This window comes from Bufo bufo, chromosome 3 (assembly GCF_905171765.1).
Source record: "Bufo bufo chromosome 3, aBufBuf1.1, whole genome shotgun sequence".
Classification (NCBI taxonomy): Eukaryota; Metazoa; Chordata; class Amphibia; order Anura; family Bufonidae; genus Bufo; species Bufo bufo.
Window position 1 is genome coordinate 598437273 of NC_053391.1, and position 24994 is coordinate 598462266.

Genomic DNA, 24994 nt, shown 5'->3' on the forward strand with positions numbered 1-24994 from the left:
GGTAAGAATGAAGTAGACAGTGGTAGGAGGCAACTCACAACTTTTACTGATGTTGGTTCCAGTTGCAGCATATACATCAGACAGAATACAGTCTTTTGCAATTTGAAGGAATCCTGTTGATCCACTGTTAATAGGTTTGGCTGGGTTTAGCTTAGCTTGAAGGTTCCGTATCAGTAGTTCTGGTAGGTGACTTTGCTTCAGGTCCCTAGTAAGTGTTAAGCAAAGAAGTTTGCTGAATTTGTGGGAGGGGAGGGTCATTACAAGGCTACTTTCATGCACCTGTGAGCCCAGGCTGGCTGGTTACTAGGCTATTTATAGGCACCTGTGGGTCCAGACTGACGCCGATTCAGCTGATTTCACTACCTCTGGCTCAGCTCTAGGATACAGCAGCATGGTGTGGAGGCTCCTTACGGCTGGGCGACGACAGGAGGGCGCTGGTATCCATGGTAGGATCGGAATTGGTTGTACGGGACCCACGCTGCGGCCCGCGATATGTTAGCGCTCTGGGATACAGCAGAGTATGGGTGCTAATGGTCAAACCATGGTTGTTTGTATTGTTTGTCTGGCTATTCAGAGGCCTGATGGGGCCATTGCATACAGTTATTGGGGTAGCATGTGCTTAGAGTGGGCATGGTTGTATGTTTTCTGATACCTGGTTTACATGCGGGGCGCGTGTCTGCAGTTGGTTCAAGCTACGCTTGCTGGGTTTAAGTGATGGTGAATATGGATCAATGGTCGCTGATTTAAAAAAAAAAAAAAAAAAAAACCTCCGGCAGCATCATGTGGAGGTTCGGTTGTGCCTGGGCAATGGCAGAAGGTTGCCAGGCAAGTGCTGGCATTCACGGTAGGATTGGACTTGGTTACACGGTCCGTGACTTGTAGCGCTCTGGGGCAAAGGGGGTTGGGCTTCAATGGTCAAATGATCGTGGTTAGGATTGTTACCTTCAAAGCTACGTCCGTGTGTCTGCATTTACATTTTGTCCTATACACCGTTCACTACTAGAGCTGCGTTCATACGTCCGCTGTTGCATTACATTAATACTCTGCTCACTTTCAGATTGCATTCATACGGCTGCTTTATACCATGCTCCTCATACTCATAGCTGTGCCCATAACATGTTTTTAGGCACCACTCACATCCAGAGCTGCATTCACCCACTTGTTCTTACATCATGTGTTATACTCTGCTTCCACTTAAAGCTGCATTTCTTTTCATTGCTACATAATGGTTACTCAGTATTCTTACTAGGGCTATCAGCACACCGCTCTGATACTGCTCTTCCGATAAAGATAGCCGCTTTCTTTTCAGGCTTACGTTTTGATATCTGCTTAAAAAAAAAAATAAAAAAAAAGTGTGGGGTTTCTGTTACCTGTTTTACATGTGGGGGCACATCCGCAGTTAACGCCAGACATGCTAGGTGTGGGGGTTTGTATATCAGTGGTCTGTATATGGGTACTCAAGCAGATCGGTCTAGGTGCCTGTATTTGAGTTCTGATGCTCTTGTATGGAAGTGTTTAATCTATAAACCGTATGTTATGGGCACGCATGTGTCAGCGGTTTTGTGCTAGGTCATAGGTGCACTATATGTTGATTAATTGGCGTTGCATCAGGGTTTACGTTCAAAACGCATTTATGTTTTCTTGGGTGGTGGTGATGTCCATTTAAAAAAAAAAAAAAAAAAAAAAAACTACAGCATTATGTGGAGGTTTCATTCGCACCTGGGTAATGGCAGAAGGTGCCAGGCGAGTACTAGCATTCACGGTAGGATTGGACTTGGATACACCATGGGGGACTTGTAGCGCTCTGGGGCGAGGGGGGTGGGGCGCTAATGGTCGAATGATCATGGTTAGGTTCGTTACCTTCAAAAGCCACGTCCATGTGTCTGCATTAACAATGTTATACTCCATTTACTACTAGAGCTGCGTTTATGAGTTGCTGTTGCATCACATCAATACCCTGTCACTTCAGATTGCATTCATACAGCTGCGTTATACCTTGCTCTTCATGCTCAGAGCTGGGCCCATACCATGTTTTTAGGCACTACTCACATCCAGAGCTGCATTCACCCACCTGTTCTTACATCAGTTGCTGCATATTCGGCTTCCACTTAAAGCTGCATTTTCCTTTTCGTTGCTACATCATGGTTACTGAGTATTTTCTCTAGGGCAGTCAGTGCACCGCTCTGATACCGTTCTCCCGATAAACATAGCTGCTTTCTTTCAGGTTTACGTTTCTTTCCTCACTGGTGGTTATGTTATAGGCCCACTTACTGTTTCACTTCAGCAGGAAAAAAAAAAAAAAAAAAAAGTGTCCTGTTCTTTAGTCCTGGTTCGCATTCACTCAGACTGGTCTCCTTTACTTCTGGTTCGCATTCACTCGGATTGGCCTCCTGCCCCAGTTCACCATGCAGTCCTCAGCGGTTAGTGGGCTAATAGGAGTAAGATTCCTACTATGTTTCACAAGTAGTTCATTTGTTTTCACGATAAGGGTCTTCTCTTAGCGAACTGTAATGCCTCTGGCGCTTTTCTCCCATCTGTTTATTCACGGTTGGTTTAATGTTTTATTTAGGCACGTGGTTCGGTTCACTAACGTCGATGCATATCCCATCAGGTCTAGCTCACATTTTAATTACTTATCGTCACTGCAATGTCATCGAGTGCAGTCTTGGCTTCGGGAGCCTGATGATCTCTTCAGCCTCATGGCTCTGTGGGGCCTATGACTGATCTTCATGTTGTTAGGGGTACGATATGGTTATAAGCTTGCTAGTGTCCTAGGTTTATTGTCGAAGGGGGTCATGGTTATGCAAGTCCCCAAGTCATACTGGTGCTGCATAAGTGGATAAAAAAAAAAAATATATATTAAAAATAAATAATAATAATAAATCGCCATTTGTTTCGCATTCATGGCTACGCCATTAGAGTCTCTGACGCATTGCTTCTCCGTTTAAGTTTGACGCGCATGGCCCCGCCATTAGTGTCTCTTGCGCATGGCCCCGCCATTAGTGTCTCTTGCGCATGGCCCCGCCATTAGTGTCTCTTGCGCATGGCCCCTCAATTAGTGTCTCTTGCGCATGGCCCCTCAATTAGTGTCTCTTGCGCATGGCCCCGCCATTAGTGTCTCTTGCGCATGGCCCCTTTTGCGCTTGGTTCCACCATTAGTGTCTTTAGTCCCTCTAGCGCTTGGTTCCACCATTAGTGTCTTTAGTCCCTCTAGCGCTTTAGTCCCTTTCGCGCTTGGTTCCGCCATTAGTCTCTCACGCATGTCTTCAGTTTACATTTTACTCACACAACTCCGCCATTCGAGGTTGGCTGCGTGGTCCCGCCACAGTATGTTCATGCCTTTTCTGCATTCAGGCCGCTCGCATGCCTCGGTCAGCTGTGGATCGCGTTACAATTCTTCTCGTGGTGGCTCGTAGGCGCGGCTTTGCCATTAGAACCTCACTCACATTATTGTTGTAGGTCGTTGGGTCTTCATTGTTTCTTTTCAAGCAGTCATCCCAAGCCTTCCTTTCGGACATCACCTTCTCCCGGGTTCGCATTTTCTCACATTTAATCTCTCTAGGTTCTTGAATTATAGACCTATTCTCCCAGGGAGATGACCCTGGGGTCTCACAATTCCGCTTCTCAAGGGGTTGTTTAAAAAAAAAAAAAAAAAAAGGGAAACAACTATACTGTGGCATCAGGTTCGTCCACAGGGAGTCCGGTCACCACTACAGGTGATTACGAAGTCTGTCACGACTACAGACTAATAAGTCCTGTCACGACTACAGGCGATTTACGAAGTCTGTCACGACTACAGACTAATAAGTCCTGTCACGACTACAGGCGATTTACGAAGTCTGTCACGACTACAGACTAATAAGTCCTGTCACGACTACAGGCGATTTACGAAGTCTGTCACGACTACAGACTAATAAGTCCTGTCACGACTACAGGCGATTTACGAAGTCTGTCACGACTACAGAATAATAAGTCCTGTCACGACTACAAGCGATTTACGAAGTCTGTCACGTTTACTGACACGATAAGTCCTAGCACGACTACAGGCGCAGCATAGCTAGTCTATCATGACCTTAAGCTCGTCCTGTCATAGCAGTAGGCATTGTGTGTACATTATGTCTTCATTATAGGCACGCTTACTTCATCTTCAAACTCGGGCTGAGGGTGTTGGTGTTGCACCTTGTACCGGTCCATCTTCAAGTGGGAGGTACAACAATAAGGCGCAATATATATAGTCTGTCACGTCTACGGACACAAGTCCTATCACTATCACAGGCGCAGCATACATAGTTATCATGACTTTAAGCTTATTTCCTGTCACAACTGCTAGTATAGTGGGTATGTTTTTTCCTCAGTGCAGGCAACATTAGCTCGTTAATTTCAACCAGCCATGTATTCGTGCTTATGGTTCCCCGGGCCTGGTGAGTCTACACATTTCACTTGATCCATTACTAGAGTTAAACGGCATACGCCATCTTCTAACTTTTGGGTCCTTTATAAAATAATAATAATTAAAGCGGTCGCCTGGGGAATAAGTATAGGTGAAGTATTTGCCACCAGTAACAGTTGGTGTCCAAGCAGGACCCTTAGCGAATGGTTGGACTTAATTTAAGCCCTTCCATCAGATTCACCATTGTTTCAGTCTGCAGCTCTCGGGATTCAGACCTCCTCGTAATATGTTCATATGTTTGTCAACATAGGAGTAAATCGTTCCTGATTACCGACCACTCTTTCAAAAGCATCAACTTTAGCTACCTTCAAGAGCAATGTGCCGTCGCACGTGACAAAGAGGTAACATATATAGAAGTCTCTGATATGTACGGTATATTCCGCACCTTCATCATGTAGTGTCTTTTGAGTGCAAAGCGGGTGTCGTAATGGTATGTATATGTTTTACTCTAAACTAAGGTCTACGCTTTTTGGCCACTTTAGGCTGCCCTACCGCAGCAGTTATGGCACAATTCTACTGCTTGTTGTAGATGGGTGTACCCATCCTATCTAACCCTTTCTGATAGCCGATCCGACCACAAATCTGAGTTATTTGGTGAGGTTGCCTGTAATGCTTATTTGGTATGCTTAGTCCTTTTGTTTCTGTATCTTCCAAGCCCTTGAACAGGTAGCTAGTCTGTATTCTTCAATGTATGGTGAAGCTGCCTGAAGCTAGATTGTCCTCCACCATGTGCAAAGGTGCCCATTAAGCCTTAAGTAATGGCTGTTATCACCGATGTCTCTCTTTAGCTTGGTTATCTTCTTCCAGGGACGAAAAACGCTATCCTCTGGTTATAGGATCCAGGATCTAAGAAGGTCACAGAAGGAAAACGCTCTCCTGTGCCTTATACCTTGGCTCTACCTCATTTCTGCAGCTGGCTTCACCCAATAATCTGTGGTGTGTAGCCTCAGAGTAACCATTGACTCTGCTCTAACTCTCCCACTTTACTTCTACTACCAACTGACTACTCCTTCCCCCTTCTCCTCTCTACACTGGGCCTGACCTAAGTATATGTCCTAAGTGCTATCCGCATCTAGTGGTGGAATGTATAAATTGCACCAGACCAGGGATACAACACGTGTTGCAATACAAAATGACATGCAAGATGATAATGCCATTTCACAGTAATTTTGCAGTTCCCAAGTGTCCTGAGTGGGACGCTGCATTAGTTTGACATGATCAGCCCTCAGTAAAGCCATGCTGTTTTGGATCCAACAGATTGCTGGTTTTTAGGTGTTCAACTATCTCCTTTTTCAGGAGGGTTTCCATTATTTTTATTACTACCGAGGTCAAGGTCATTGGTCCATAGTTTCAGCTTTTTCTTTGCTAAACTTCTTGTGGATAGGTACAATGTTGGTCATTTTCCATTCTTCTGGAACATCCCCTGTCAGGAGGGATTGGTTAACTAACTCAGTAAGAGGAGCAGCAACCACAGACAGGCGTTCTGTAAGGACTTTGGTGTGGATGCCATCTGGACCCATTGCCCTGGTAAACTTTAAATGTGCCAATTCACCCATAACATCATCCTCCTTAAACACTGCGGCTGAGCCTTTACAGCCAGCAGTAATGTCATAACCACACAAATTACGACTTTAAAAGCCGCCTTATGAAAATACTGAATTAAGGTAACTATTCAAATTGTCAGCGACAGCCTTGTCCCTATCAATATAGTGACTTTGCCCATTTTTCATTTTTGTCGATTTTTTCTTCCCATCACTAATGCACCTGAAGAAGGTTCTATCCCCCTTCTTAATAGGTTTGGCCATTTCTCTCTTCCTTTGATGCTTTAGCAGTATTAATAATATACTTGGCTCTGTTCCATTTAATTTTATACAGTTCTCTATCAGCTACACTTCTGGTTTCTTTATATCGCTTATACAGCCTTGTTTTCTTTTACTATATTACTTACCTCTCTAGTAAACCATACTGGTCTCTTCCTCCTTCTACTCTTGCTAATCTGTCTGACATATAGTTAAAGGGGTTTTCTGACATTTTAATACTGATGACCTGTTTTCTGAGGATTTTGCATGAAGATACTCTTCTGCTGTTGATAGAGCTCCATTGAAAGAGTGACAGAACAAACTTGAAAGGAGGATCATAACATAAAAATAAATCAGGAGAAGGATCTGGATTCACGGAGAAGGGAATACACTTACCTTTTAGAGACCGCTGCAGAGAATCATCGCTGATCCGGTAATAATTTGCATTGAGGCTTTTCTATGCTTTTCCTAGGCCGGGTGATGACACGTTCATCGATCACGTGGCCTAGGAGCAGCTCAGGCCCATTCAAGAACTACAACACCAAGCACAGCTGCTTTACAATGTATGGCTCTGTACTTGGTAACTGTGAGAAGGCAGTGGTGCTCACAGGAGCACCGCTGCCTTCTCAAAACAGCAGATCCCAGGTGAGAGGATAGGTCATCAGTATTGATGTCACGGCGGACAAGATCTCAGATACACAGACAACCAAATACACAAGTGTCTAGGCTAGATGCTGGGGAAGGTCACCTCCTAGCACATCCCTGACTTCTCTCCCTATGCTGCTAAGCCCACATTGAGACCTAGATGGTAGGAATGATGTGTCCTCGTGCCTGGACTGCAAACACCCTAGAATCCCTGAGATGGTGAAAGGGGAGAAGGGGCAGAAGACACACAAATAGCCTAGACCGCAAACAACACAAACAGAAACCAAACTTATCTGAGCTGGAACAGACAATCCTTCCTTCCTTGAATCCAAGGCCAGACTGAATTCTATAACCCGCACGGCCTCTGGGATTGAAGGCAATTTAAGCTAATGACCCCACCCAGAGCACCTGAAGGAAGGCGGATCCAGCATGATTCCAAAACAAACAAAAGGTTAGACACGTGCTGCCAATCTGACAGACCTATGCACACCGTCCGAGCAGGGCATGACAGTACCCCCCCTTCTACGGGTGACCTCCGGGCACCCCGGACCAACCTCATCCGGGTGGGCTCTGTGAAAAGCCCTAACCAGTCGGCTGGCGTTGACCTCCAGTGCCGGAACCGACATCCTCTCCTCAGGGCCGTATCCCCTCCAGTGTACCAGGTCCTGAAGGGAACCCTGAAGAACTCTAGAGTCAAGAATCCTGGAGATCTCGAACTCTAAATTCCCATCGACCAGAACAGGAGGAGGGGGCAATGGCGATGGTTCCACTGGTCTCACATATTTTTTCAATAAAGATCTATGGAACACATCATGGATCCTCCAAGTCTCTGGAAGATCCAGTCGAAACGCTACTGGATTGATCAGCGCAGATATTTTGTACGGGCCGATAAATCTTGGACCCATTTTCCAAGATGGCACTCTGATTAGTACGCTCCGTCTGTCCATTCGACTGCGGATGGAACGCCGAAGAGAACGAAAGTTTAATGCCAAGCCGAGAGCAGAACGCCCTCCAGAACCTGGAGACAAACTGCGTGCCCCTATCAGAAACCACATCCGAAGGAATACCATGCAATCTCACGATATTGTCAACAGAAATTTGCGCAAGAGTCTTGGCATTAGGCAGACTAGTTAACGATATAAAATGAGTCATCTTGCTAAAACGATCAACTACCACCAAAATTACTGTTTTCCCCGAGGAACTCGGCAGATCCGTAATAAAGTCCATGGACAAGTGCGTCCAAGGACGAGACGGAATAGATAAAGGAAGGAGTGAACCAGCCGGTCGAGTATGAGCAACCTTAGATCGTGCACAGGTTTCACAAGCTGCCACGTAATCCTCAATGCTACGTAACCCGGGCCACCAGAACCTCCGGGACACAAGGTCACAGGTGGACTTACCACCAGGATGTCCGGCAAGGACAGTATCGTGATGTTCCTTGAAAACCTTGTATCGCAGTTCTTCGGGAACAAACAACCTCCCTGGGGGACAGGAACCAGGAGCCCCCCCCTGGGCTCCCAACACCTCCAACTCCAATTCGGGATACAGAGCGGAAACCACAACCCCAAAATCGGAGCAGGATCCTCTGAATCACCTCCCCCAGGAAAACTGCGAGACAACGCATCTGCCTTGATGTTTTTGACCCCCGGACGAAAAGTAACAAAAAAATTGAACCTGGTAAAAAACTGTGACCAGCTGGCCTGTCTAGGGTTCAGACGCTTGGCAGATTGCAGGTAAGCCAAATTCTTATGATCCGTATAAACAGTAACGGGGTGAGAAGCCCCCTCCAACCAGTGATGCCATTCCTCAAAGGCCAACTTTATAGCCAGCAATTTCTCTATCTCCCACATCATAGTTCCTCTCGGCGACCGAGAGCTTCTTGGAAAAGAAAGCACACGGGACCCATTTGCCAGGAGAAGAACCCTGCGACAGCACCGCTCCCACCCCCACTTCTGATGCATCCACCTCCACCACGAATGGTTGAGACACATCGGGCTGCACCAGAATGGGAGCAGACGCAAAACACTCCTTAATAGTCGAAAAGGCCTGCAATGCCTCCTCCGACCAAACAGAGACGTCAGTGCCCTTCTTTGTCATATCAGTCAGAGGTTTAACAATGGTGGAATAGTTTAGAATAAATTTTCTACAATAGTTAGTAAACCCCAAAAACCGCATCAAAGCTTTCTGATTCTCTGGTCGGTCCCATTCCAGAACCGCCCGGACCTTTTCGGGGTCCATACGAAAACCAGAGTCGAAAAGCAGATATCCCAAAAACGGAAGCTCCTGCACAGAAAACACACATTTTTCCAATTTGGCATATAACTTATTCTCCTGAAGGATCGTCAAAACCTGTCTCACGTGATCCTGATGGGTCTTCAGATCAGGAGAGTAAATTAAAATGTCATCTAAGTAAACTACCACGAACCTCCCTACCAAGTGATGAAAAATGTCATTGACGAATCGCTGAAATACTGCTGGCGCGTTAGTCAGCCTAAAAGGCATAACCAGATTCTCAAAATGACCCTCGTGCGTATTGAAGGCCGTCTTCCACTCACCCCCTTCCTTGATTCTGATCAGATTGTAGGCCCCTCTCAAATCCAACTTGGAGAACACCCTGGCACCAACAATCTGATCAAAAAGGTCGGAGATCAAAGGAAGGGGATACGGATCCCGGACCGTAATACGGTTCAATTCCCGAAAATCCAAACACGGTCTCAGTGATCCATCCTTTTTCTTGACAAAGAAAAAACCTACTGCCACCGGAGACTTAGGTGGCCTAATAAGACCTTTTGCCAAACTCTCGGCGATATACTTTCGCATGACCTCTCTTTCAGGTTGGGAAAGATTGTAAAGGCGAGACTTAGCTCCTGGGATGAGATTAACTGGACAATCATAGTCACGATGAGGGGGCAATTCCTGGGTCCCACCCTCCGAAAAGACATCCGCAAAGTCTGAGAGATATTGAGGTAGAACCGCAGTGGACACCCCAGAGATAGATGTGCCAAGACAATTCTCCGAACAAAATTCTCCCCAACCGATAATTTGTTTTGCTTGCCAATCAATAATTGGATTATGTTTTGTCAACCACGGTAAACCTAGGACTATAGGAGCAGGCAAATCCCTCATGACAAAACAAGATATAAACTCTACATGTGAATCACCCACCCTCAACTGAATACCATGTGCAATATGAGTGAGACTCCTTTGAGAAAGAGGTGAAGAATCTATTGCAAACACCGGAATCTCCCTTTCTAAAGTGCACGTACTTAGACCCAGATTTTGAAGAAAAAGAAAGTCAATAAGGTTTAACCCAGCAACACAGTCAATGAATACCTCAACAGAAAATTTTCTTGAGTCTAGCGCCACCATAGCTGGAAGGAGAAAACGAGAATTACAGGGAGCTTGCATACCTGCTTGTTCCACTACTCCATTCACGCTACCAAGAGTCAGGACGTTTTTTTTTTCTTTCTTTCATATCATCATGTATTTTAACAAAAGGACAAGCAAAAACAAAATGGTCACTTTTTCCACAGTAGTAACATAGTTTATGTAATCTCCTAAAGTTTTTCCTACCTGAACGAAAAGATATCTGATCCAACTGCATGGGTTCCTCCCCTACCCCAGAGCTATAAGTAATATCACCCTGGGCAGCAGGTGAGACGAAACCACACGCAGAAGGGATCCCTTGCACGGAGGGACCCTTACACCTCTCTCTGATACGTCTATCCAACCGTATAGCCAAAGACATAGCATTCTCTAGAGTATCCGGGTACTCATGAAAAGCCCGGACATCTTTCAACCTCTCAGACAACCCCTGACAAAACTGACTACGTAACGCAGGGTCGTTCCACCCTGACTCAGTAGCCCATCTCCTAAACTCTACGCAGTAAACCTCTGCAGTATGTTCACCCTGTAATAAGTTACGCAATTTAGATTCTGCCATCGAGACACGATCTGGGTCATCGTAAATCAATCCCAGGGCTTTGAAAAATTCCTCCACCGACCGGAGGGCCAGAGAACCGGGCGGCAGAGAAAAAGACCAGGATTGCGCGTCCCCTTTAAGCAGAGACATGATGATACCAACCCTCTGACTTTCATCACCTGACGAAAATGGACGCAGTCGAAAATACAATTTGCATGACTCTTTAAAGCGGATAAAATCATCCGCACCCCCTGTAAATTTCTCGGGAAGAGCGACTTTAGGCTCCCCACCAATTTGACCTGCACCTGATGCCAGAACACTCTGACACTGTGTGACCGAACTACGCAGATCTGCAACCTCTAGGGATAATCCCTGCATGCGGTCAACCAGTGCATCAATTGATGCCATCACAAAACCGCTGAGTAATGGCAGTCACAGTATGGCGGGTTATAATGTCACGGCGGACAGGATCTCCGATACACAGACAACCAAATACACAAGTGTCTAGGCTAGATGCTGGGGAAGGTCACCTCCTAGCACATCCCTGACTTCTCTCCCTATGCTGCTAAGCCCACATTGAGACCTAGATGGTAGGAATGATGTGTCCTCGTGCCTGGACTGCAAACACCCTAGAATCCCTGAGATGGTGAAAGGGGAGAAGGGGCAGAAGACACACAAATAGCCTAGACCGCAAACAACACAAACAGAAACCAAACTTATCTGAGCTGGAACAGACAATCCTTCCTTCCTTGAATCTAAGGCCAGACTGAATTCTATAACCCGTACAGCCCTCTGGGATTGAAGGCAATTTAAGCCAATGACCCCACCCAGAGCACCTGAAGGAAGGCGGATCCAGCATGATTCCAAAACAAACAAAAGGTTAGACACGTGCTGCCAATCTGACAGACCTCCGCACACCGTCTGAGCAGGGCATGACAATTAATATGTTGGAAAACCCTTTCAATATCTAAAAGAAAATCACAGCACACACCAATATATTATTTGTAGCCATGTATTTCATAAAGTGGTAAACATTAATGCCATCTGTGTATTTATTTCCAGGTCCTTAACACTATGCATTCATAATCTTATTATGAAACTGTTATGTATTATTACATGCAATATGCCTGGTTCACCAGCAGGTGGCAGCATATATGGCAGCGAGAGAGATATCTAGATAGAATGGAACTCACCATTCCATTATCCCCCTTTTGGGCAGAAGTGGGCCAGTCCTGCTTCCTACCAAAGGGAGGGGTTGTAGTTCTAGTTTATGGCAGTTTAGTCTAGATAGTGGAGCTGAGAGGACATGAAAGATGTAGCAGCAAGGGGAAAAAGATCTCCGGCTACGGCAGGAGTCTGTCCAAAGGGAAGTAACTCATAGAGCTCCTGACTCCTTGTTAATTTACTTACTGAGTGTCAGGAGGGGTAAAACAGCCAAAGGCACCCCAATCCAGGGATACCAGACCTGACTCAAAGTCCAGTAACTATATTCAAGCTGAGTTTAGCACAGCAGAGAGAGAAAGCAGAGTTATCAAGTTTGCCTGCCAGTTTATGCCAAGACCTGCTGGAAACAAGCGAAAGCCTGAATCTTGTCTAGATGCAAGTTTACTCAAGTAAAGCTGTTGAACTTTATCAAAGGTCTGGACTCGATATTTATTCACCATCTCCTACCTCAACTTTTCCCCTTTATTGCTTTGGAGCCTAACCCTGGGGAGAGACTGTATCCTGGTAGGAGCACTGTGACACACACATAGACTATTAAAAGCCGCACCGCACCACTTGCCATTTTCTATAGACCTAGGACACGATCGGCCCTGGGGGCGGCGCATAGCAAATATATCAGGGCGAAAGTATAGTCTGAAGAAAACTACTGCATTGTCTACAGGCTCTTAAAGAGGAAATTTACTTTTTAAACTGTAAAGGTTCTCCATGCTACTTCTTGTTTCCATGCCATGTTCTTGTGTGCAGCCCTCAGGGTCAGACATTGATCACTATTTATAGATTACATCCTGATTGCTACACATACCTTCACACGGGTCCTTTCAGAGATATCATATAGAGCTGTATATACATACACACAGGTCCTCTCAGGAACATAATATACAGTCGTGGCCAAAAGTTTTGAGAATGACACAAATATTAGTTTTCACAAAGTTTGCTGCTAAACTGCTTTTAGATCTTTGTTTCAGTTGTTTCTGTGATGTAGTGAAATATAATTACACACACTTCATACGTTTCAAAGGCTTTTATCGACAATTACATGACATTTATGCAAAGAGTCAGTATTTGCAGTGTTGGCGCTTCTTTTTCAGGACCTCTGCAATTCTCTCAATCAACTTCTGGGCCAATTCCTGACTGATAGCAACCCATTCTTTCATAATCACTTCTTGGAGTTTGTCAGAATTAGTGGGTTTTTGTTTGCCCACCCGCCTCTTGAGGATTGGCCACAAGTTCGCAATGGGATTAAGATCTGGGGAGTTTCCAGGCCATGGACCCAAAATGTCAACGTTTTGGTCCCCGAGCCACTTAGTTATCACATTTGCCTTATGGCACGGTGCTCCATCGTGCTGGAAAATGCATTGTTCTTCACCAAACTGTTGTTGGATTGTTGAAAGAAGTTGCTGTTGGAGGGTGTTTTGGTACCATTCTTTATTCATGGCTGTGTTTTTGGGCAAAATTGTGAGTGAGCCCACTCCCTTGGATGAGAAGCAACCCCACACATGAATAGTCTCAGGATGCTTTACTGTTGGCATGACACAGGACTGATGGTAGCGCTCACCTTTTCTTCTCCGGACAAGCCTTTTTCCAGATGCCCCAAACAATCGGGAAGAGGCTTCATTGGAGAATATGACTTTGCCCCAGTCCTCAGCAGTCCATTCACCATACTTTCTGCAGAAGATCAATCTGTCCCTGATGTTTTTTTTGGAGAGAAGTGGCTTCTTTGCTGCCCTTCTTGACACCAGGCCATCTTCCAAAAGTCTTCGCCTCACTGTGCGTGCAGATGCGCTCACACCTGCCTGCTGCCATTCCTGAGCAAGCTCTGCACTGGTGGCACTCCGATCCCGCAGCTGAATCCTCTTTAGGAGACGATCCTGGCGCTTGCTGGTCTTTCTTGGACGCCCTGAAGCCTTCTTAACAAGAATTGAACCTCTTTCCTTGAAGTTCTTGATGATCCTATAAATTGTTGATTGAGGTGCAATCTTAGTAGCCACAATACCCTTGCCTGTGAAGCCATTTTTATGCAACGCAATGATGGCTGCACGCGTTTCTTTGCAGGTCACCATAGTTAACAATGGAAGAACAATGATTTCAAGCATCACCCTCCTTTTAACATGTCAAGTCTGCCATTTTAACCCAATCAGCCTGACATAATGATCTCCAGCCTTGTGCTCGTCAACATTCTCACCTGAGTTAACAAGACGATTACTGAAATGATCTCAGCAGGTCCTTTAATGACAGCAATGAAATGCAGTGGAAAGTTTTTTTTGGGATTAAGTTAATTTTCATGCTAAAGAAGGACTATGCAATTCACCTGATCACTCTTCATAACATTCTGGAGTATATGCAAATTGCTATTATAAAAACTTAAGCAGCAACTTTTCCAATTTCCAATATTTATGTAATTCTCAAAACTTTTGGCCACGACTGTAGAGCTGTATATACATACACCTTTTAGGCGTCCTATCTATATGTTAAAACTTTAACCTTTATTATTTACTTTCAAAACAAAAATATTCAGAGAAACCAATACTGCAAGGTAATTAAAAAATATCAGGTTGCAGTTACGGACTAAATCAGTTAATTTATGTATTTTTTGGGTCACTGTCGCTCGCTCTACATTCTATTTAAGAGGTGGTTAACCTCATGGATAAAAATATAGAGTTCGGACCGCGCATATCATCAAGGCCAGTTTGCAAACAAATTTTCCTTTCTTCCTTCTCCCTTTTGAAAGAGAACCGAGGGCTGCAAATACCCTATATATGGATATCCTGCAACTGATAAAAGTTTAAGATAGTGTAAGTCCGTATGATTAGGTGACCTGCACTGTACAGATTATACTTACACAGCGCTATGTCAACCAAGGCGTGTATATAATCACTCCGTAGCTAGTTGTTCTTATTTTGACGGAGATCGACGTTCTCATGCAATACCGCAGGATCTACACACGGACTTAATTCAGATATACCCCAGGTGAATCAGCTGTTTTTTTCTTTCGATTTCTTTTCCTAGAGGTTTCTGTGAATACAAGTGGCTTCTGCAATAGTGAAGCTCCGTTGGTGTTTGGTTAAAAAAATTTATTTGCACATACTCACAAACGCTCTTTAAAATTGGCATTTAAAAATCCCAGCGTCTCAAATTTTTAAATGCCAATTTTAAAGAGCGTGTTTGTGAGTATGTGCAAAATAATTTTTTTTAACCAAACACCAACGGAGCTTCACTATTGCAGAAGCCACTTGTATTCACAGAAACCTCTAGGAAAAGAAATCGAAAGAAAAAAACAGCTGATTCACCTGGGGTATATCTGAATTAAGTCCGTGTGTAGATCCTGCGGTATTGCATGAGAACATGGATCTCCGTCAAAATAAGAACAACTAGCTACGGAGGGATTATATACACGCCTTGGTTGACATAGCGCTGTGTAAGTATAATCTGTACAGTGCAGGTCACCTAATCATACGGACTTACACTATCTTAAACTTTTAGCAGTTGCAGGATATCCATATATAGGGTATTTGCAGCCCTCAGTTCTCTTTCAAAAGGGAGAAGGAAGAAAGGAAAATTTGTTTGCATACTGGCCTTGATGATATGCGCGGTCCGAACTCTATATTTTTACCTGTTTAAAACGTGACTGACCCCACAACACTTTTCGGACCTGCAGCACAGCATTGTTGCGGACTGGTGATTAATTTCTTTTATATTAACCTCATGGATACTCTGTGGCAATGTATCACCGCAGGCAGGGCCGGTACAAGGGTTTTTGCCGCCCTAGGCAAGATAAAAATTGCCGCCCCCCCCCCCCTTATCAGATGATCTGCCCATATCATGACATCACATATGTTCCACCCCTTTCTCAGCATTTAAAGCGGTTCTGCACTTTCATTTAACTGATGATCTATCCTCTGGATAGATCATCAGCTTCTGATCGGCGGGGGTCTGACACCAGGGACCCTCGCCGATCAGCTGTTTGAGAAGGCAGCGGTGCTCCAGCAGCGCCGCGGCCTTCTCACTGTTTACCGCTGGCCCACTGACGTCACGACTAGTATCAACTAGCATGGGCGCGGCTAAGCTCCATTCAAGTGAACAGAGCTTAGCCTCGTCCACGCTAATTGATACTAGTCGTGACATCACTGGGCCGGCGGTAAACAGTGAGAAGGCCGCGGCGCTGCTGGAGCGCCGCTGCCTTCTCAAACAGCTGATCGGCGGGGGTCCCTGGTGTCGGACCCCCGCCGATCAGAAGCTGATGATCTATCCAGAGGAGAATTGTATAGGAGTTTCTGTTGTAAATAGATGAGATGTATTCCTATATCCCAATGCGATGTATTCCTATATCCCACATCTCACACGCTGGGAGATCAGGCAGTTGGCCTCCGAACATTTGCACAATATGTATTGAGCTGGACAATGATTGCGACCCTACTAGTTGTGGATCTTGCCCTATACTGCAACCTGTCTAAAAATTGTAGATTGTCACTACCCCACCCGACATGTTTCGCTACGATGCGGCTTTGTCAGGGGAGTTGGGGTTTATATATAGAGATGTCGCGAACATAAAATTTTCCGTTCAAGGACGGCGAACGCGAATTTTCGCAAATGTTCGCGAACGGGCGAACCGCCATAGACTTCAATAGGCAGGCGAATTTTAAAACCCACCGGGACTCTTTCTGGCCACAATAGTGATGGAAAAGTTGTTTCAAGGGGACTAACACCTGGACTGTGGCATGCCGGAGGGGGATCCATGGCAAAACTCCCATGGAAAATTACGTCGTTGACGCAGAGTGTGGTAAGTTGAATTTGCAATGCGATTAATATAACCTGCATTAATCGCATTGCGAATTCAACTTAGAGCTAAGTTCCTAATGGTTGTATTGCTAGAATTGACGAATATAACGAATATAGCACTATATTCTCAATCTTTGTTATATTCTAGCAATACAACCATTAGGAACCCAGCTCTAAGTTGAATTCGCAATGCGATTAATATAACCTGTATTAGGCTGAGTTCACACGAGCGTGTCCGGATAAGGTCCGGATGCGTTGCGGCAAACCCGCGCGAGTAGGTACCCAATTGCAGTCAGTTTTGACTGCGATTGCGTTTTGTTCAGTTTTTATCGCGCGGGTGCAATGCGTTTTGCACAAGCGTGATAAAAAACTGACTGTGGTACCCAAACCCGAACTTCTTCACAGAAGTTCAGGTTTGGGTTCGGTGTTGTGTAGATGTTATTATTTTCCCTTATAACATGGTTATAAGGAAAAATAATAGCATTCTTTAAAGGACCTGTGGTGACGTCAGATCACATTGTCCAATAATAATAATAACATGGTCCATCACCACGGTCACCACAGGTCATTTAGCCGGCAGCTCATGATTAAAGAAGTAAGAAGAGACCGGCAGCTACGCGATCAAGAGGAGAAGGTGAGTTAATTATTTTTTAACCCTCAATTGACCACCTACTAAGCATTCTGTATTAAAGAATGCTATTATTTTCCCTTATAACCATGTCATAAGGTAAAATAATACAGTGAGTAGACTGTCACCTAGCAACCATGCGTGAAAATCGCACGGCATCCACACTTGATTGCGGATGCTTGCGATTTTCACTCACCCCCATTCACTTCTATGGGGCCTGCTTTGCGTGAAAAACGCACAATATAGAGCATGCTGCGATTTTCACGCAACGCATAAGTGATGCGTGAAAATCACCTCTCATGTGCACAGCCCCATAGAAGTGAATGGGTCCGGATTCAGTGCGGGTGCAATGCGTTCACCTCACGCATTGCACCCGCGCGGAAATCTCGCCCGTGTGAACTCAGCCTTAATCGCATTGCGATTACAACTTAGATCTGAGTTCCTAATAGTTGTATTGCTAGAATTGACTAATATAACGAATATAGCACTATATTCTCAATCTTCGTTATATTCTAGCAATACAACCATTAGGAACCCAGCTCTAAGTTGAATTCGCAGTGTTGAATGTGACACTGCAGCTTCAGAATGAATCTAAGATGGATGCTGTCCTTGCTTTTTGATAGGAGGTGGGAGGGTCTGGGAGGGAGGGTATGCTGATTGGCTGGAATGTGTCTGCTGACTGTGAGGTACAGGGTCAAAGTTTGCTCAATGATGATGTATAGGGGCGGACCGAACATCGCATATGTTCGCCTGCCGCGGCGAATGCGAACAAGCTATGTTCACCGGGAACTGTTCGCCGGCGAATAGTTTGGGACATCTCTATTTATATACATACACACACATCCTCTTAGAGACATCACATAGAGCTGTATACACATACACACACGTCCTCTCAGAGACATCATACAGAGCTGTATGTACATACACACACGTCCTCTCAGGGATATCATATGGAATTTTCTGCAGCTTTTTGCTGGTGTAACATTTTGACAGACATTCAGTGTTACTGTAGCCTAGGACTCAAGGTAGCAATGAAGGTGAGGAATGTATATTAAAGATGTTTTATGTTCTTCTCCTCTCAGACATCATATAGAGCTGTATACATTCAGGTCCATAAATATTGGGACATCAACACAATTGGATTTGAAATGATTTGAAATGAAACGAACAAGATGCGCTTTAACTGCAGACTGTCAGCTTTAATTTGAGGGTATTTAAATCCAAATCAGGTTAACGGTGCAGGAATTACAACAGTTTGCATATGTGCCTCCCACTTGTTAAGGAATTAAAAGTAATGGGACAATTGGCTTCTCAGCTGTTCCATGGCCAGGTGTGTGTTATTCCCTCATTATCCCAATTACAATGAGCAGATAAAAGGTCCAGAGTTCATTTCAAGTGTGTTATTTGCATTTGGAATCTGTTGCTGTCAACTCTCAAGATGAGATCGAAAGAGCTGTCACTATCAGGGAAGCAAGCCATCATTAGGCTTAAAAAAGCAAAACAAACCAATCAGAGAGATAGCAAAAACATTAGGCGTGGCCAAAACAACTGTTTGGAACTGTCAGAGCCACTATCTCTGGCTGTGACCTTCCAGTTTTGTTTCTGTGTGTTATTTGTGGTTCTGTACGGGTTAACTCCCCTGTGTTACTATTAGGAGTTAATCATCTCTGTCTGCTCCATGGGTGTGGCCTCTCTGCTGCACCCATGGAACCTGTATATAAGGGTCCATTCACACGTCCGTTGTTTCTTTCCTGATCTGTTCCGTTTTTTGCGGAACAGATCTGGACCAGAGCTGGACCCATTCATTTTCAATGGGTCCTGAAAAAAAATCAGACATTGAGCGGTCCGTTTTTTTTTCAGGACCCATTGAAAATGAATGGGTCCAGATCTGGTCCAGATCTGTTCCGCAAAAAACGGAACAGATCAGGAAAGAAACAACGGACGTGTGAATGGACCCTAAGGCTGAGGTTTCCTCAGTTCTGTGTCAGCTCTCCTGGTGTGTGTTGTCTTGTCCTGCTCCTGGTTTGTACTCTCTCTCCCATGCTGCTGACCCATGGGATCCGTGTCTGTCTGTCTGTGCTCTGTGGGTTTCCCTACTTGTTCATTTACGTCCTTTCCCGTCCTCTTTGATGTCCTCTTTCCTGTCTTTCTGTTATCTGTTCTGCCAGTTATGTTTTAGTTACTTTGTGTGTATTCATATGTCTTGGTTCAGCAAGCGCCTAGCTGCAGAGTGCTATGCGCAAGGCCACGCAGTATACCACTGGTGGAGCAAGTCGTTCTCTGCTCATTGCCACTCCTGTTTCCTTGCTACGTATTTCTGCTTGTGTTATTAGTTGCCCTGTTTTGTATTTGCCTGTCTGTTATGTTTGCCTATGTGCCGTCGGTACCTTCTGGTACCTGTTGTCCATTCGTTCCTGCTGTCACTGTCTAGTTCACGCTCCAGAGTGGACCCTGGCAACTTCCTGCGGCAAAGTCTAACCCTTCCATCTAGGGCTCTAGTGAATACCAGGAGTTGCTTAGTCACGCCCCTCTGGAGTATTACTAGACAGTGGCGCAGTGGGGGTTTTCTCCCATTGTGCTGACGGTACATAGAGCTCATGTTTTGTCTGTGCTGCCTTCCCTGATTTTTGTTTGTGCAATAAACTCTTGTGTGTCTGTATCTGATTTCCGTTTGTTTATTGCTTGACGACGCGGTGGTCTCTCCTGGGACCTCCAACTCGTGACAGGAACATTCTTAAAAAGAAGGTGAGCTCAGCAACACCAAAAGACCCGGAAGACCACGGAAAACAACTGTGGTGGATGAGCGAAGAATTCTTTCCCTGGTGAAGAAAACACCCTTCACAACAGTTGGCCAGATCAAGAAAACTCTCCAGGAGGTAGGTGTATGTGTGTCAAAGTCAATAATCAAGAGAAGACTTCACCAGAGTGAATACAGAGGGTTCACCACAAGATGTAAACCATTGGTGAGCCTGAAAAACAGGAAGGCCAGATTAGAGTTTGCCAAACGACATCTAAAAAAGCCTTCACAGTTCTGGAACAACATCCTATGGACAGATGAGACCAAGATCAACTTGTACCAGAGTGATGGGAAGAGAAGAGTATGGAGAAGGAAAGGAACTGCTCATGATCCTAAGCATACCACCTCATCAGTGAAGCATAGTGGTGGTAATGTCATGGCGTGGGCATGTATGGCTGCCAATGGAACTGGTTCTCCTGTATTTATTGATGATGTGACTGCTGACAAAAGCAGCAGGATGAATTCTGAAGTGTTTCGGGCAATATTATCTGCTCATATTCAGCCAAATGCTTCAGAACTCATTGGACAGCACTTCACAGTGCAGATGGACAATGACCCAAAGCATACTGCAAAAGCAACCAAAGAGTTTTTTAAGGGAAAGAAGTGGAATGTTATGCAATGAATGGCCAAGTCAATCACCGGACCTGAATCGGATTGAGCATGCATTTCACTTGCTGAAGACAAAACTAATGGAAAAATGCCCCAAGAACAAGCAGGAACCGAAGACAGTTGCAGTAGAGGCCTGGCAGAGCATCACCAGGGATAAAACCCAGCGTCTGGTGATGTCTATGCGTTCCAGACTTCAGGCTATAATTGACTGCAAAGGATTTGCAACCAAGTATTAAAAAGTGAAAGTTTGATTTATGATTATTATTCAGTCCCATTACTTTTGGTCCCTTAACAAGTGGGAGGCACATATGCAAAATGTTGTAATTCCTACACCGTTCACCTGATTTGGATGTAAATACCCTCAAATTAAAGCTGACAGTCTGCAGCTAAAGCACATCTTGTTTATTTTATTTCAAATCCATTGTGATGGTGTATAGAGCCAAAAATGTTAGAATTGTGTCAATGTCCCAATATTTATGGACCTGACTGTATACTGTACATACACACGTCCTCTCAGAGACATCATAAAGAGCTGTATACACATACACACATCCTCTCAGAGACATCATATAGAGCTGTATATACTGTACATACACACACGTCCTCTCAGACATCATATAGAGCTGTATATACATACACACACATCTTCTCAGACATCATATAGAGCTGTATATACATACACATACACACATGTCCTCTCAGAGACATCATATAGAGCTGTATATACATACACACACATCCTCTCAGAGACATCATATAGAGCTGTATACACATACATCTTCTCAGACATCATATAGAGCTGTATATACATACACATACACATACACACACGTCCTCTCAGAGACATAATATAGAGCTGTATATACATACCCACACGTCCTCTCAGAGACATCATATAAAACTATATGTACACTGCTCAAAAAAATAAAGGGAACATAAAAATAAAACATCCTAGATCTGAGTTAATTAAATATTCTTCTGAAATACTTTGTTCTTTACATAGTTGAATGTGCTGACAACAAAATCACACAAAAATAAAAAAAATGGAAATCAAATTTTTAACCCATGGAGGTCTGGATTTGGAGTCACACTCAAAATTAAAGTGGAAAAACACACTACAGGCTGATCCAACTTTGATGTAATGTCCTTAAAACAAGTCAAAATGAGGCTCAGTAGTGTGTGTGGCCTCCACGTGCCTGTATGACCTCCCTACAAAGCCTGTGCATGCAGCTGATGAGGTGGCGGACGGTCTCCTGAGGGATCTCCTCCCAGACCTGGACTAAAGCATCTGCCAACTCCTGGACAGTCTGTGGTGCAACGTGACGTTGGTGGATAGAGCGAGACATGATGTCCCAGATGTGCTCAATTGGATTCAGGTCTGGGGAACGGGCGGGCCAGTCCATAGCATCAATGCCTTCGTCTTGCAGGAACTGCTGACACACTCCAGCCACATGAGGTCTAGCATTGTCTTGCATTAGGAGGAACCCAGGGCCAACCGCACCAGCATATGGTCTCACAAAGGGTCTGAGGATCTCATCTCGGTACCTAATGGCAGTCAGGCTACCTCTGGCAAGCACATGGAGGGCTGTGCGGCCCTCCAAAGAAATGCCACCCCACACCATTACTGACCCAATGCCAAACCGGTCATGCTGGAGGATGTTGCAGGCAGCAGAACGTTCACCACGGCGTCTTCAGACTCTGTCACGTCTGTCACATGTGCTCAGTGTGAACCTGGTTTCATCTGTGAAGAGCACAGGGCGCCAGTGGTGAATTTGCCAATCTTGGTGTTTTCTGGCAAATGCCAAACGTCCTGCACGGTGTTGGGCTGTAAGCACAACCCCCACCTGTGGACGTTGGGCCCTCATATAACCCTCATGGAGTCTGTTCCTGACCGTTTGAGCAGACACATGCACATTTGTGGCCTGCTGGAGGTCATTTTGCAGGGCTCTGGCAGTGCTCCTCCTGTTCCTCCTTGCACAAAGGCGGAGGTAGCGGTCCTGCTGCTGGGTTGTTGCCCTCCTACGGCCTCTTCCACGTCTCCTGATGTACTGGCCTGTCTCCTGGTAGCGCCTCCATGCTCTGGACACTACGCTGACAGACACAGCAAACCTTCTTGCCACAGCTCGCATTGATGTGCCATCCTGGATAAGCTGCACTACCTGAGCCACTTGTGTGGGTTGTAGACTCCGTCTCATGCTACCACTAGAGTGAAAGCACCGCCAGCATTCAAAAGTGACTAAAACATCAGCCAGGAAGCATAGAAACTGAGAAGTGGTCTGTGGTCACCACCTGCAGAACCACTCCTTTATTGGGGGTGTCTTTCTAATTGCCTATAATTTCCACCTGTTGTCTATCCCATTTGCACAACAGCATGTGAAATTGATTGTCACTCAGTGTTGCTTCCTAAGTGGACAGTTTGATTTCACAGAAGTGTGATTGACTTGGAGTTACATTGTGTTGTTTAAGTGTTCCCTTTATTTTTTTGAGCAGTGTACATACACACACATCTTCTCAGAGACATTATACAGAGCTGTATACAAATACACAGACATCCTTCCAGGGACATCATATAGAGCTGTATGTACATACACACACGTCCTCTCAGGGACATCATAAGGAATTTTCTGCAGCTTTTTGCTGGTGTAACATTTCGACAGACATTCAGTGTTAATGTAGCCTAGGCCTCAAGGTAGCAATGTAGGTGAGGAATGTATATTAAAGATGTTTTATGTTCTTTGATCTGAGGGAAATGTTAGGAATTCTGTAAGGTGATATTAAAGAACTCCTTCCACCTCCACATGCCTATCTTAGTACATAATTGTATTTCACATGAAGTAAAAAATCTGGAGGATCTTTTCTTAGAAGTCTGTGCGTTCCTCTGTTATTCCCCTAGAAATGTTTGAAGAAATTGACAACTGGGTGTTACCAGCTGGGGGTGTGCCCCTACAAATCTGGAGCATCTTTTCTTGGAAGTCTGTGCTGTTTCTCTTCTATTCCTCCCAGAAATCTATGAAGAAATTGACAACTGGGTGTTACCAGCTGGGGTGTGTCCCTACACGCTCATCCAAAAAACAACCGTTTCCACCCTTTGGCCTCTTGCACGCGACCGTATGTATTTTGCGGTCCGCAAAAAATACGGATGACATCCGTGTGCATTCTGTATTTTGCAGAACGGAACAGCTGGCCCCTAATAGAACAGTACTACCCTTGTCTGTAATGCAGACAATAATAGGATATGTTCTATTTTTTTGCGGAACGGAAATGCGGACATACGGAAACGGAATGCACACGGAGTAACTTCCGTTTTTTTTGTGAACCCATTGAAGTGAATGGTCTCCAAAAAATATGGAACGGACACGGAAAGAAAATACGTTCGTGTGCAAGAGGCTTTTTCCAGGGCAATTATCGGAAATAAGCATTCCAAGGAACGCTCCTTCCTGATAACTGACCCAGTTATTGGCCCTGATAAAGGGGCCTTTAGTGACCTGTCCATATCTGGATTACTGTGCACTGCTTGTTTCAGTGATTTCCTACATTTGTAAGCCAAGTACCCCCTACTGAAAAAAATTACTAAAATGTGTTACCGTACAGCTATTATAAGCATACTCTGAGGTTGTTGCCAGTACCCCCAGACATGGCACGTACCCCCAGGGTTACACAAGTAGAGAACCTAGGATGTAGAAAAATATGGATAATTCAGCACTTACCTCCAAGATCCTAAAATCTCAAAATTTCAGCAAAAATGCTCAAAGAAGCAATTGGTATTAGTCTGCATGTGCAGAGGCGACCAGGAGAAGCCATGAAATGAAGAACTTGCATTAACTAATATCGGAGGACTTTCTTACGTTTGTGGGCTCCATACAGCGCAGTTTTGTCCCTTTGCTGGCTGTAAATCTGCTGTGGCAATAGAACCTGTTCGCAGAGCAGTCTGCTTTACAAGGGGAAATTCCCAGCTTCATTACACTGAAAATGAAACCCGCTACCCTGACAAAAACAGGAAACTTGAAAACTTTCTTGATAACATTGCTGTATGTAAAGGATTCACTCATCTCTGGTAAAGACACTGGACATCAGAGACCTGGACAGGGCTGCCACCATGAATGGGTTAGTCAAAGGGGCACTCCAGTAGCAAGTAAAAAGTATA

The 24994-nt window shown here is 44.8% G+C and overlaps 1 protein-coding gene across 3 annotated transcripts in view; it reads right to left on the reverse strand.

Annotated features, from left to right (window-relative positions):
* The window catches only part of LOC120993851 (TRAF family member-associated NF-kappa-B activator-like), an 81482-nt gene extending 56710 nt beyond the window's left edge, over positions 1–24772 (reverse strand). For 2 of the 3 annotated variants that reach the window (XM_040422326.1, XM_040422323.1), the window contains exon 1: positions 24558–24728. The gene's annotated coding sequence lies outside the window, so the exon portion shown is untranslated. Of the gene's footprint in view, positions 1–24557 lie in introns of all 3 variants that reach the window. The other variant, XM_040422324.1, reaches the window with a different exon arrangement.
* Positions 24773–24994: the final 222 nt, after the last annotated feature.